Here is a 13,404-nt window from a genome sequence, read left to right on the forward strand (position 1 = left end):
TTTAAGATGAACAGATACACACTACTATATATAAAACAGATGAACAACAAGGACCTACTGTATAGCATAGGGAACTATATTCAATATCTTGTAATAACCTATAATGGAAAAGAATCTGAAAAAGAATAGATAGATGATAGATAGATGATAGATAGATATATAGATACATAGATACATAGATAGATACATAGATAGATGATAGATAGATAGATAGATAGCGGTCTGACATATACCTGCTGTACACCTGAAACACTGTAAATCAACTATACTTCAATTAAGAAAATTAAAGAAATAAAAAAAGAAGGGGGAAAAAAAACAAGTGAAGAAACTGAGTGTTGCCTAAGGTCACACAGCTAGTAAATGGTGGAGACTGGATTCGAATCCAGATCAATCTGAAAGCAGAGCCTGCACCCTAAATCACTATGCTACTTTATTTAAGATGATAAGATTTTAAGTATATTATAAAGATTATATTATACTTAAAATATATTATAATATTCTGTTATATAAAGAGTTTTAGTAATTATTTTCCAGAAAAGCATCATCTTCATCAAGATTTTCCAGTTTGCTAACAAAGAATTGTACATTGTACTTTCACTTTTTTTTCTAATTTCTTGAGTTGGATGCTTACTTCATTTAATTTCCTTTTTCTTTTTTTTTTAATGAATAGAAACCATTTTGGCGGCCCTCTCCTTTCCACGCCCCCTCCCCACTCTTCCTGAATTCAGAACTTCGTCCTTTGGGCACCTCTGCATATCGTCTTATCCTCCAGTTGCTGGAGTGGAGAGATGGCCATTCTGGATGGATAATGCTCTGGTCAGCCCAGGCAGGTCAAACCCTTGATCCCAGGGGTTGGATGTTCAGCTTAGTTCAGGGTTATATGGTTCAGCTCTGTGTCCTCAGCCAACACTGAGTAGACTCTCCCAGTCTACCCATCTCCTCCTTGGCTTAGTCCATGGAGCAGTCAGAAATGACACTTTTAAAAAGTTGACCAGATCATGTCACTATACTGTTTTTTTTTAAACTTCCAAATTTCCCATTTTTCTTAGAATAGACCCACATTCTTTACCTTGGCCAACAAGGCCATGTGTGGTCTGGCCTCCTTCCCTCTTTGCCCACATCTCTTTTTTTTTTTTTAATTAATTAATTAATTAATTTATGGCTGTGTTGGGTCTTCGTTTCTGTGCGACGGCTTTCTCCAGCTGCGGCGAGCAGGGGCCACTCTTCATCGCGGTGCACGGGCCTGTCACTGTCGCGGCCTCTCTTGTTGCGGAGCACAGGCTCCAGGCGCGCAGGCTCAGTAATTGTGGCTCACGAGTCCAGTTGCTCCGCGGCATGTGGGATCTTCCCAGACCAGGGCTCGAACCCATGTCCCCTGCATTGGCAGGTGGATTCTCAACCATTGCGCCACCAGGGAAGCCCCCTGCCCTCATCTCTTACTCTATTTTTTCTTGTTGACTTCAAGGCTGGCCCCCTTTTTTTTGTTTGTTTCGTGACTGTGCCAAACCCTTCCCCTAACCCTGGCTTTCCTCTCAGTGTTTCTGCCGTCCAGGTTGCACCTCCTCCAGAATCACATGGCATAGATCTCATGTCTTGTCCCTCAAAGGCCACTTCCTCAGAGGGGACTGAAGGCAGTGCCTTAACTACCACCAGTCTCATCACTATTTTCCTTACAGCATTATCACAATCGGCAATGCTGTTATTTATTTCCTTGCTTGCTTGTCTGTTTTCTTATCACCTGTCTGCCGCATTGGAGTCTGGGGACAAGAACCATATCTGTCTTCTTGCGACGTCTCCAGGGCTCGGCACAGTGTGTGGCACATAGTGGGAGCTCAGTCAATACGGTACAAGTCAACTCAGTGAATCAACGAAAACCCAACCTTGCTGCATCCTAGCTGGGTGACTTTGGACAATTTCACTCCTTGAACTCAGTTCCAAACCTGAAGAAAAAGACAACACCATGGGGGTGTTTTGAGCAAAAAAAAATGAAATCATGTAGGTAAAGCCCTTTGCTCTCTGTGTGGCACATACAAAGCTCTCAAGGAGGAGTAGCACAAATCATCATCACCATCATCATCATCATCGTCCCGATTGTTTAAATTGAAGAGCACTGTCAGAAAGGTAGGTGGAGAGTTGCCAGACATGATTTTGTGGGATTGGAGTCTATTCAGTTTGGAATCAAATCATACAAGTCAAGAAGCTCATATTTTATTTTATTTTATTTATTTCTTTGCCAAAGTCCAAGAATTGATCTTTTTTTTTTTTACAGGAACTAATTCACACTAACTGTACCTAATGACAATCATTTATTCTTATCTCTCAGTGTTCTGGGAATTGACTGGATCAGCTATGTGGTTCTTGCTCAGGGTTCTTCTCTGGTTGCAGTTAGATGGTGGCTGGAGCTGGAATCTTCTCAAAGTCTTCCCCACCTGCACATCTGGTGGTGGATGCTGGCTGTGGCCTTGGACCTCGGAAGGAGCTTTCATAGGGAGCACCTCCGTGTGGCCTCTGAGTGGCCTAGGCTTCCACACAGCATGGCAGCTGGGTCCCAAGAGTGAGCACCTCAGGACGTGGAGCCCGGCAGAGGCTCTATAGCTCTTTCTAACCTGGCCTTGGAAACCACAAGGCATTAATTCCATCACATTATATTCGTTAGGAGCCAGCCCAGATTCAAGAGGAAGGGAATTAGTTCCATCTCTTGACGGGAGGGGTGTCAAAGAATCTGTGGACACGTTTAAGACCATCAAACTAGTCATATTGAGAGGAAACTGATGTATGGATCAGATGATTCTTTAATAATTAGCAAAAACAAATGCAGTTGTCAAAGGGCTCAGAACATTCATGTCGGCTCATTAATGCATTTTTATCTCCTGGTTGGCATTTCAGTATGGTGATTAAGTTAAAGTGCTAGATTTATAGCCATCGAAGTTCAAATTCTGGCTCTGTCACCTATTAGCCTTGTGACTCTGGGCAAGTTTGTCAACCTCTCTGGGCTTCCTTCTCTGTAAAGCAAATGTGATAAAAGTATAACATACGACAAATGCTGGTTCATGGGGAGCATTCACTGTACGGTGATGACAACCCGAAGCCCCACCTCCTCCTCCAAGTCCTTTACTGTTACAGACACTCCAACCAGACGCGAAGCATGCTCCTTTCAGAAGAGCGAAGGGCACCTTGCCCACACCCGGGTCACTTCTGGTGCTTGAGTTCCGCTCTCCTCCCAGTTCCTGCAGCTCTCAAGTGAGCCCCCCTAAAGGCTGGCTTCCAGGCTGCTAGGGTGGGTGGGCATGGCAACAGCCCCATTGCAGCCGGCGCGTGGCCAGGGACTCAGATCTGCCAGTGTGGGCGCAAACACTCCCTCCCCAGAAAAGCTGCTTGAAGGCATAGACTAGGGGAAGGGAAGGTTAAAAATAAAGAGTGGTCATGTTCAGTTTTGAAATTAAGGAGAGCCTGGACTCAAAGAGCCCTTCGACTCTCTTGCTTTGGGAGAGGCAGAGCGTCGAGGTGGGGGCGTCCTGGTGCTTAGACCCCGAATTCATAGGAACACCTTAGAATCGGGCAACCACACCGCCTGGCTCACAGCCACGGTCTCGTCTGAAACATTCATGTTTCGACTGTTTTCCGGGGCCTGGGGAAATAGTAGCCCTTGTCCTTATTTTGCTTGTCCCTTACAGAGATTTTAAAATTTAAAGTTTGAATGTTTTTGAATCAGGCTTTTGCCCTCCCGGTATCCCCCAACACTCCCTATCATCTGTGTCCAGCCAGCTCAGCTACATCAAATACTTTCCTGGCTCTGATAGACACTCAATTTTAGTTTCCATCCCACTTATTTTAGCTTTTCCTGCTCTCCCAACAACAATAAAACTTACGTGTATGATGCACACATGGTGTCCCCAGAACTGTGCTCAGTATTAATCAGTTATAACCTCAATTACTATCCTGGAAACCCTGCAAGAAAGATATTTCCCCTCCATAGAAGGGGCAACTAAGGATCAGAGGGGTTAAGCGATTTACCCAAAGTGACATGGTGTGTAAAAATGGCAGGGCTGGTATTTGAAGCCAGGTAGTAGCAATTAGTTAGGCATTTTTTTAGTTGCCAGTGACAGAAAATCCACTTCAAATTGATTTAATTCAAGAAAAAAAATGATGGTGATCGATTGGCTCAAATAGAGTATGTCTGGGTCCTGGGGCTCAAATTCCATCTCTCAGCTCTGGTTTCTTCTATCATTTTTGGGCCAGCAATATCCTTGCAGTGGCAAGATGGCTTCTAGCCTCGCCCAGCCAACAACCTATCCTCTCACCAACCCCAGTCAAAAAGAAAGACCTTTTCTTTCTTTTTTTTTTTTTTAAACGCCCAGGATATGATGACTCTGGTAAGAATCAAATCACACAATCATCTCAGGACACATCATATGTCCAAAGGTATACGATGGGTTTAGGTTACAGCTTTATGCTTGAAGACTTGGGTGGGTGAGCCCCATTCTGAACCATAGTGACTGAGAATGAGGGATGGATAAAACCACAAGGAATATTGGTGTGCTCTTTCCAGAAGGGGAAATGTCCACTACATATGCTAGCAAAGAAGTTTATTGCCTTGCTTACAGGCTTCAGAGACACAGAGAACCTCCCATTAAGAGTGATAGGTGGGGCTTCCCTGGTGGTGCAGTGGTTGAGAATCTGCCTACCAATGCAGGGGACACGGGTTCGAGCCCTGGTCTGGGAAGATCCCACATGCCGTGGAGCGACTAGGCCCGTGAGCCACAATTGCTGAGCCTGCGCGTCTGGAGCCTGTGCTCCGCAACAAGAGAGGCCGCGATAGTGAGAGGCCCGCGCACTGCGATGAGGAGTGGCCCCCACTTGCCGCAACTAGAGAAAGCCCTCGCACAGAAACGAAGACCCAACACAGCCATAAATAAATAAATTAAATTAAATTTAAAAAAAAAGTGATAGGTGGGCTTCCCTGGTGGCGCAGTGGTTGAGAATCTGCCTGCCAATGCAGGGGACACGGGTTCGAGCCCTGGTCTGGGAAGATCCCACATGCCACGGAGCAACTGGGCCCGTGAGCCACAACTACTGAGCCTGCACGTCTGGAGCCTGTGCTCCGCAACGGGAGAGGCCGCGACGGTGAGAGGCCCGCGCACCGCGATGAAGAGTGGCCCCCGCTCGCCGCAACTGTAGAAAGCCCTCGCACAGAAACGAAGACCCAACACAGCCAAAAATAAATAAATAAATTTATAAAAAAAAAAAAAAGAGTGTTAGGTAACACATTAGGAACTAGGTGGCTCTGTGCCTATAATCTTAGCATCCAAAAGTGGGTGACCCTCTAGTCTGAGCTTTTAGGAGGCACCTGTTATTATCTCCCAGACTCCCATTCCCCTTTCTTTTCAAAATTATATTACCATTTTCTTCTGGGAAACCATCTATCCCCATGTGATTCAAGAGGACTCTCTTACCTCCACCCTACTCCAGGGGCGAGCATGTGACCCAGGCTTGGCAAATCTATCCCTCTAGCTAAGATAATTAAGTTATAGATGGATATTCAAGCCAAGCCAGTAAAACTCAGTCTCATAATTTTTATTGGGACTATTAGAAAAATTAAATTCTCCTCCCACTCGTATTGCTAAGCTCTGGGGGTAGTGACTGGAGCTTCTGGGGGCCACCAAGAAAATGAAGCCATGGAGAACATTAGATGAAGTCAGAGAAGGACAGCTTTCGATATTGTATGAGTCCCTGGACACATCTGTACCTGAAGCCAGACAGCCCAAGGCTCTTTTAGTTACCTAAACAAATAAATGATTCTTATTCTTTTAATAACTCCAGTTTGAGGTGGGTTTTGCCACATGTAAACCTAAGAGGGTCCAACATGCAAGTTCAACACCCAACCAGGTTTTGGGTTCCAAGAGGTAACAAGGCAGAAGGACGCTCTTCACTTTTAGCCAGAGGGAAGGGAAGGGTCTGTGGTCCTCTGGTTTCAGGGAGCAGGGTGTCTGTGGGCTGGGGCCTGTGGGGTGTCAGAGACACTCCTAGTGAGGCTCTATCCCAAACCTTCTCCCCTCAGGCACCGCCCGGTCATGTGGACTTTCTCTTTGGAAACTCCCTGGAAGTTACTCCCTGGCTGATTAGCAATTAGTCCTTATCCTAGTTTTGTCCACCTCGCTTAGCAGAAGCCATTCTGGAAGAAACAAGCGTCTGAACATTTTAATGTGAGGCTTAAACACACAGGCTGTAGGGTCTGACAGACCTGTGTTCATGCCTTCATTTGACCACTTAGCAGCTATGTGACCTTATTCAAACCATCTCTGAGTCTCAGCTTTCTCATCCGTAAAATGGGTTGAATAATAACAACCAGCTCCTACAGTTTCTATGAGGCTAACGTGAACTTAACACTGGTGGAACCTAGGAATAATTCCCTCCCAGAGCTAGCTATTGTCATCATTATAAAGCAAACTGCATCCCCTCAACCCCCCCACCAATGTTCAGTTTTGTCTGCAACTTCATTTGAAATCTCTATCTTTGCCGTGTTCTTTCTTGCTCATGGGCATTTTTGCAGTGGAACTAACCACAGGTAATTGACATTGTCAATTGATTTATGAACAAAATGTAGTAGCCAAGAGCATAGACTCGGGAACTGAACTGCCTGGATTCAAACTCTGCCCCAGTTCGTGGCTGTGTGGACTTGGACAAATGGCTCCGTCTCTCTGTGACTCAGCTTCCACATAAAATGGGGATGATAGGAATAGTATCTGTCTCAATGGGATTAGGTAAACTAATATTTGTAGGGTGTTTAGAATAGGGACTAGCACATGGTAAGGGCTCTATAAAGGTTTGCCATCATCTATATGATTAATTTAGTGCCACGTCAACTACAAACATGGTTCAGTGGTCACGTACTGACTTGTGGTGGGCACAAGCAACTCTGTGTACGTGGCACGGCTTTGCTGAGCTCTGTTTGCTTGGGTTCTCTAGTGGTCCTGCTAATCCCAACATCACTCAGTGATACACACCTTTATAAATACACACTTTGGTGACAGCTCTGGCCCTGCCAACATTCTGTGTGGGTTTTAAAATTTTTTATGTGATCCATAACAAATTTTTAAAAGCCAGCTTGCATTAAAATCTGGCTCTACCACCTGCTCTTTTGTCTTGAGCAAGTTACTTACCCTCTGAGCTTCAGTCTCTTCTACTGTAAAATGACAAAAGTAATAGTACCTACCTTATAGGGTTGTTGTGAGGATTGAATTATTATTATAAAGCCCTAGGCTAGGGCTTGGTACATTATAAGTGCTAAATTATTATAAATAATAATGTCCAGTTAATAAGTTCTGCAGATGAAATACTTTCTCCCCCAGATATCCTTAGAAGACTCTTAAAAGAGCTGAAAATGTGTACCTGCTTATCTTGAAGCCTGCCTGACATATGTATTAAATGGACATATTTTATTTGCACAGCCCAGAGTTTCAAAAAATTAGAATTAGTGGTCCATATTTTAAAATCAGGACATTTTATATAAAAATCTAGATTTCTAGCTTCTTTTGAGGAATGGAAAATACAGCACCGTTGGGCTGCATCCTTGCAGGTTGTCTCTTGGAGAGGATGCCACAGTGGCTTCTCACTTCAGACAGGATGAGGCACTCTCCAAGTCAAGAACTCTTAGTTCACAACCCTCTTATTTTTCTACTCCTAGAATGCTTCATGCATTTGCCTTATCTGCCCGGCTCCTGTAATAATGAAAATAATAGCTGACACATAAACGAAACAAACTATATTCCAGGCACTGTCTCATTCAATCTCCACAACAATTCTAAGGAAGAGTATTATTGTCCCCTCCCATCTTAAGGATGGGAAGATGTGGCTAAGTAACTTTCCAAGGTTATGCAGCTGGTACGTAGCAGAGCTGGGAGTTGAATGCTCTGGATGCAGAGTCTGGGTTTTCGCCACCCCACTATACTCTAGAGTAACCCCTTTATTCTAACCTAGGCAAAGTTTTCTGCAGTTGTATCAATGAAATGGGAACGTGTTCCAGGGGGTCGATATTCAGTTCTCATGGTCATGTTGGCCAAGAGGGCTTAGTTATGGGTGCCTAGGGTCATGATTTGGGAATTAGCTGCCTAATTTCCATGATATCCAAAGACTTATTCTAAGTCCTTGATACTCAAGCTTCTACTGAGAAGCTCCTGCTGGAAGGTATTGAAGTTGGAGGGAGAGTCTCTTCCAACCTGAGTACCTCCCAACTCAGCCCTTGAACTGTAGGGCATGGAGGACAAAACTCATGCCCAGAAGTTGGTACATTCTGCTTATCCTTTGCCACCACTGATGCACCCCTTCCTAGATGGCTGTATTCACTTTCCAAACATTCTGAGAATCAAGTCAAGGTGACATATCCTTCTACTGAAGGTGCTACATAGCATTTTTTTAAAAATGTGTCCCTTGGGGCTTCCCTGGTGGCACAGTGGTTAGGAATCTGCCTGCCAATGCAGGGGACACGGGTTCGAGCCCTGGTCTGGGAAGATCCCACATGCCGCGGAGCGACTAGGCCCATGAGCCACAACTACTGAGCCTGTGCGTCTGGAGCCTGTGCTCCGCAACGGGAGATGCCGCGACAGTGAGAGGCCCGCGCATCGCGATGAAGAGTGGCCCCCGCTCGCCGTAACTGGAGAAAGCCCTCGCACAGAAACGAAGACCCAACACAGGCAAAAATTAATTAATTAATTTTAAAAAAAAAGTGTCCCTTTTTGATAAACATAAAAATCTCACCATGGCCAGGAAATTCCAATAAACCCTCATCCCAGAGCCTGTGATTCTTGATTGAGAAATTCCTCCATTTTCTACACAGCCTTTCTAGCAAAATTTGGTCAAGCTTTCCTTCCTGAAGTCTGTATTATAGAAATAAGACATTTTCCCCTTTTCCGGTAATAAAGTTATATGATAATATTTGAAGATGTTCTTTCAAAATACAGCTCATTCCTTATTCCAAACCCTGGAGAATCACTGATCTACGAGTGATTCTCCTGGATTTTAAAAACAATGTCTTTACCCAAGTGGTAGCTTTTGAGATAATGCCTGACAACTGCTATCAAATGCTTAACTTTGAAAATAAACTCGCAAGACACAGAAGATGAACAGATGGTCTGTGAGTTTTGTCCATTCTCTGTAGCTTTCCACCACTCTCTGCAGCGTCAGACATAGAGGCATTTGAGCCAACCCCAAGTGGGTGTATTGTGAGGGGGAGGCAAGTTGTCCACAGGTCTGAACCATACAAAGCAATGGCTGGCTGTCTTCAGGGGTCCCACAGAAGGGCTGCACCACAGACGGGGTTCTTGCTCCCGGTTTCAGCTGGTGAGGGCAGCACCAATGGGGAAGGGGTTTAAAGTCATCAGGGTCCCCTGGCTGTCAGAGTGACATTAGTTTCTTCTCATCTTGTTTCCTAGTATGATTGGGACTGAGATTCCACCTCTGACTTCACTTGCCTGGTGGCATGCCCACATTGGAAGGGTTTGTTTCAGAATTCCAGTTTGGCCCATTTATCAGTAGTTGAGGCAAACTCTACACTATGATCTTGTCCACACCAGGTGTATTAGTTTCTTGGAGATGCTGTAACAAATGACCCAAACTGGATGGGTTAAAACAACAGAAATTGAGACTTTCATGGTTCTGGAGGCCAAAATCAAGGTGTTGGCACAGTCTCACTCTCTCTGGAGGCTCCGGGGGAGAACCCATTCCTCACCTCTTCCAGCTTCCAGCAGCTGTTGACATTCCTTGGCTTGTGGTCACATCCTTCTCTGTTCCTTCTTCATGCCGCCTTCTCTGTGTGTTTGTGTTACTGCCCTTTGTGTCTCTTTTGTAAAGGTACTTGTGATGGCCTTTAGGGCCCACCCTGGTAATCCAGGGTAATCTCTTCATCTCAAGATCCTCAGTGTAATTACATATGCAAAGACTCTTTTCCCAAAGAAGGTGAATTTTACAAATTCCAGGGTTAAGACTCAATACTTGGTGTGTGCGGTGGGGGGGGGGCAGTGGGGGGGACCGTCCTCAACTTACTACCCCAGGTTTTCCCCACCACTGCTGAAGCCCTTCCCCCACTCATCCCCAGTCTGGTTCTTTATTCCCCCCTAGTCCTTTATTCCAAGCATCACCCCCCCAGACTGGGGACTAGCCCCACCCTGCTTATGTCACCAAAAGGGATGTTTCACTCCCTTCCAGTCCAGGCCTCTTCCCTTCCGAAAAGCCACACAGACCCAAGAGTTCTCTAGAGAGACTTGATGCTGGGCTGGTCGAACTTATGCAGCTGGGAGACAGCAAACCTGTTTGGCTAGATAGTCCTTCTCTGCTTTTTTCTCATTCATCTCTATGAGGACCGCAGCGGTCCTGCACCTCTGCTTCCCCCTGCACTATTGCAATCGTCTCCGCTGAGCTTCCTTTCTCCCTCTCACCCTTACAAAACCATGCTCTCTAAGGTAAATCAGATCACATCAGCCTGTTGCTTCATGTCTCTGTGGGAGACAGAATAAAGGCCCTCTGAAGGTGTCGCCTCCTAATCCCTGAAACCTATAAATATATGACCTTACGTGGCAGAAGAGATTTGCAAATGTGTTAAAGATCATGAGATGGGGAGATTATCCTGAATTATCTGGATGGGCCCCATGTAATCACAAGGAAGGCAAGAGAGTCACAGGTAAAAAAGATATGACAACAGAAGCAGAGGATGTAGTGATGTGCTTTGAAGATGACAGAGATCCACGAGCCAAGGAACCCAGGAGGACTCCAGAAGGTGGAAAAGGCAAGGAAATAGATTCTCCCCTAGAGCCTCCAGAAGGAACCAGCTCTGTGGACAACTTGACTTTAGACCAGGGAGACTGATTTTTGACTTCTGACATCCAGAACGACAAGAGAATACATTTGTGTTGTTTTAAGCCACACAGCTTGTGACAATGTTACAGCAGCAACAGGAAAGTAATACAGTGTCCAGGGGATTCTCACTGAACTTAGAATAAAGTCAAACTTCCCATCAAGGCCTACGAATGCCTACAAGATCTGGCCCCTGCTTTGCTCTCTGGCTTCACCTCCCCCACTTTGCCGAGTCTTGCCTTTCTCCAGTGACATGGGCTACTTTCTGGTCTTTGGGAGGTCAGGTCTCACGCTATGGAACTTGCTGTCCCTTTTGTCTGGAATGCTTTGCTCTGGCTCCTTATCACTGACCTCGAACTATCACCTTCTCAAGGAGGTCTTCCTTGAGCATTTGGGTTAAGTAGCTGATGACCCAGCCATCCCCATCCCTGCCAGTCTCTACCCACCACTCTGCTTTGTTTTCTTCATAGCAGGTACTGCTATCTGTAATGTTATTCACTGTATTTAATATGTATCCCTCTCTGCACATCAGCTGCATGAGAAGAGGGCCCATGCTTTGTTCCCCATCTGGAATAGACATTAGTCCTAAAGAGAGATTTAATGAATGAATGAATGAAATATATTCAATCATACTCAGGTCTAATGATTTCTCTTTGCAGTGCAGTCATGGGCTGCCTGACACAGTTTCAGTCTTTGTACCATAATAATGAGGAAGATGGGATCTGGAGGCTTTTTCTGCTTGCTCCTCTCTTCAATCAGAGTTTCCTCCCCCTTTACATCATTTTAAAATATTTTCACCTTCTTTCCCTGTAAGCCCGCCCCTGGGCTCTGTTCACTTACAACTAGTAGAATTTCCTGACGATGATCTTGGTGTCAAATATCCTTGGGGGCTCCTCAACTAAAGTTCCATGGTTCCTTTCAACTTTCTGTTGCTTAACTAGGGCAGAGATATGAATCTAATGCTGCTTGTGTTTAGGGGAGGTTCAAGGAAACTCCTCTGTTTTGAGACCAAGGGCCCTTCAATCTTGTGGGATTAAATAAATGCTGATTAATGTTCTATTTAGGAGAGGCTCACATCTTTTGATGCAAGAAAAAAGTAATTTCCATTCGGATAAATGGTGTCAGTCTGGCCACCCATACCAGCTCAGAAACTCCCAGTCAGAAAAGGGATGATCACAGTGTCTCCTCCCCACCTTCACTTCACCTCTGAGGACGGGGTTGATCTGGTTGATCAAGATTGAGCACATTCATTGAACACAGTGTTGAGACCCGCCTCTGTCTCCCATACCCCATCCCATATTATATCTCTTAGAGGATACCCTTTACACCTATGTGGTAGGCAGCTTCTGATATGTCTCCCAGTGGTCTCTGCCTCACTTGTTTATGCCCTTGTGTAATCCCTTCTCCTTGAGTGTGGGCTGGACCTAGTGACGTGTGAATCACTCGTGTGATTCCTTTACAAAAGAATGGCACCTCCCACTTACTGGTATTCTCACTATATTGCCTTCTTAGCTTGTACACTTTGATGAAGCAAGCCGACATTTTGGAAAGACCCAAATGGCAAGCAACTGAGGGCAGCCTCCAGCCAAGAGCCAGTGAGGAACTGAGGTTCTCAGTCCAATAGCTCACAAGGAACTGAATCCTGCCAACAACAATGTAAGCAAGCTTAGAAGTGGATGCTTCCCTAGTTGAACCTTCAGGTAAGACCACGGCCCCTGTCAATACCTCGATTGAAGTTTATAAGGCACTCTGAAGCAGAAGACCCAGCTAAACTGTACCTGGACTCCCAACCCACAGAAATTGTGAGCTAATACGTCTTGTTTTAAGCTGCTACATTTTGGGGTAACTTGTTAACAGCGATAGATAAGTAATATAACTCACACGATATCTAGGAATTCTCCATGCAATCTAACCTACCTTGGGGTTAGGATCCCACAATGGGATATAAAGTCAAATCTTCAAATACTGATCAACTTTTCATTTACTAGGCACTGTCCTCTATGCATTTATTTCCTTCTTGCACCTCGTGAGGAAGAGTGACTGGTTGAAAACAGAATTGAATGTTCTTGCATCTTTTGTTTAAACACCATTGTAATCTCAACTCTGACATCTGGCCTGATATCAGCAGTCCATATGCCAGGGAAACTAGCATTCTATGGGACAAAATCCATAGTGGAGGGAGTGTGGTTCAGTCATTTGGGCAAGAAGTCTAAAGTGCAAACGTGTATTGTTTTGGAAAATCAGGATTCACTTTCGGAGCCACCATTGCTTGTCTAGGAAGTGATGAGCAGCAGAATTCCATGTAGGTCAAAGCAGTTCCACATCAAAATCAGGAAAGACACAGGACCTCAGCTATTTGGCTTTCGGGCTTTTAGAACCAGATATTGATAGGTGGTACTGGATTGGGTGTCCCAGATTTGGTTATTATTTATCTTGCTTTTCATTCCTCCCTGGCTTCTCCAGCATCTCAGCTTGTATGTGCGGTGAGAAAAAGAACCATGGCAGGAGTAACAGGTGAGGATTTCAGAACTTTGTCTTCATTGGTTTGAAGAACGTATA

This window comes from Balaenoptera acutorostrata, chromosome 15 (assembly GCF_949987535.1).
Source record: "Balaenoptera acutorostrata chromosome 15, mBalAcu1.1, whole genome shotgun sequence".
Classification (NCBI taxonomy): domain Eukaryota; kingdom Metazoa; phylum Chordata; class Mammalia; order Artiodactyla; family Balaenopteridae; genus Balaenoptera; species Balaenoptera acutorostrata.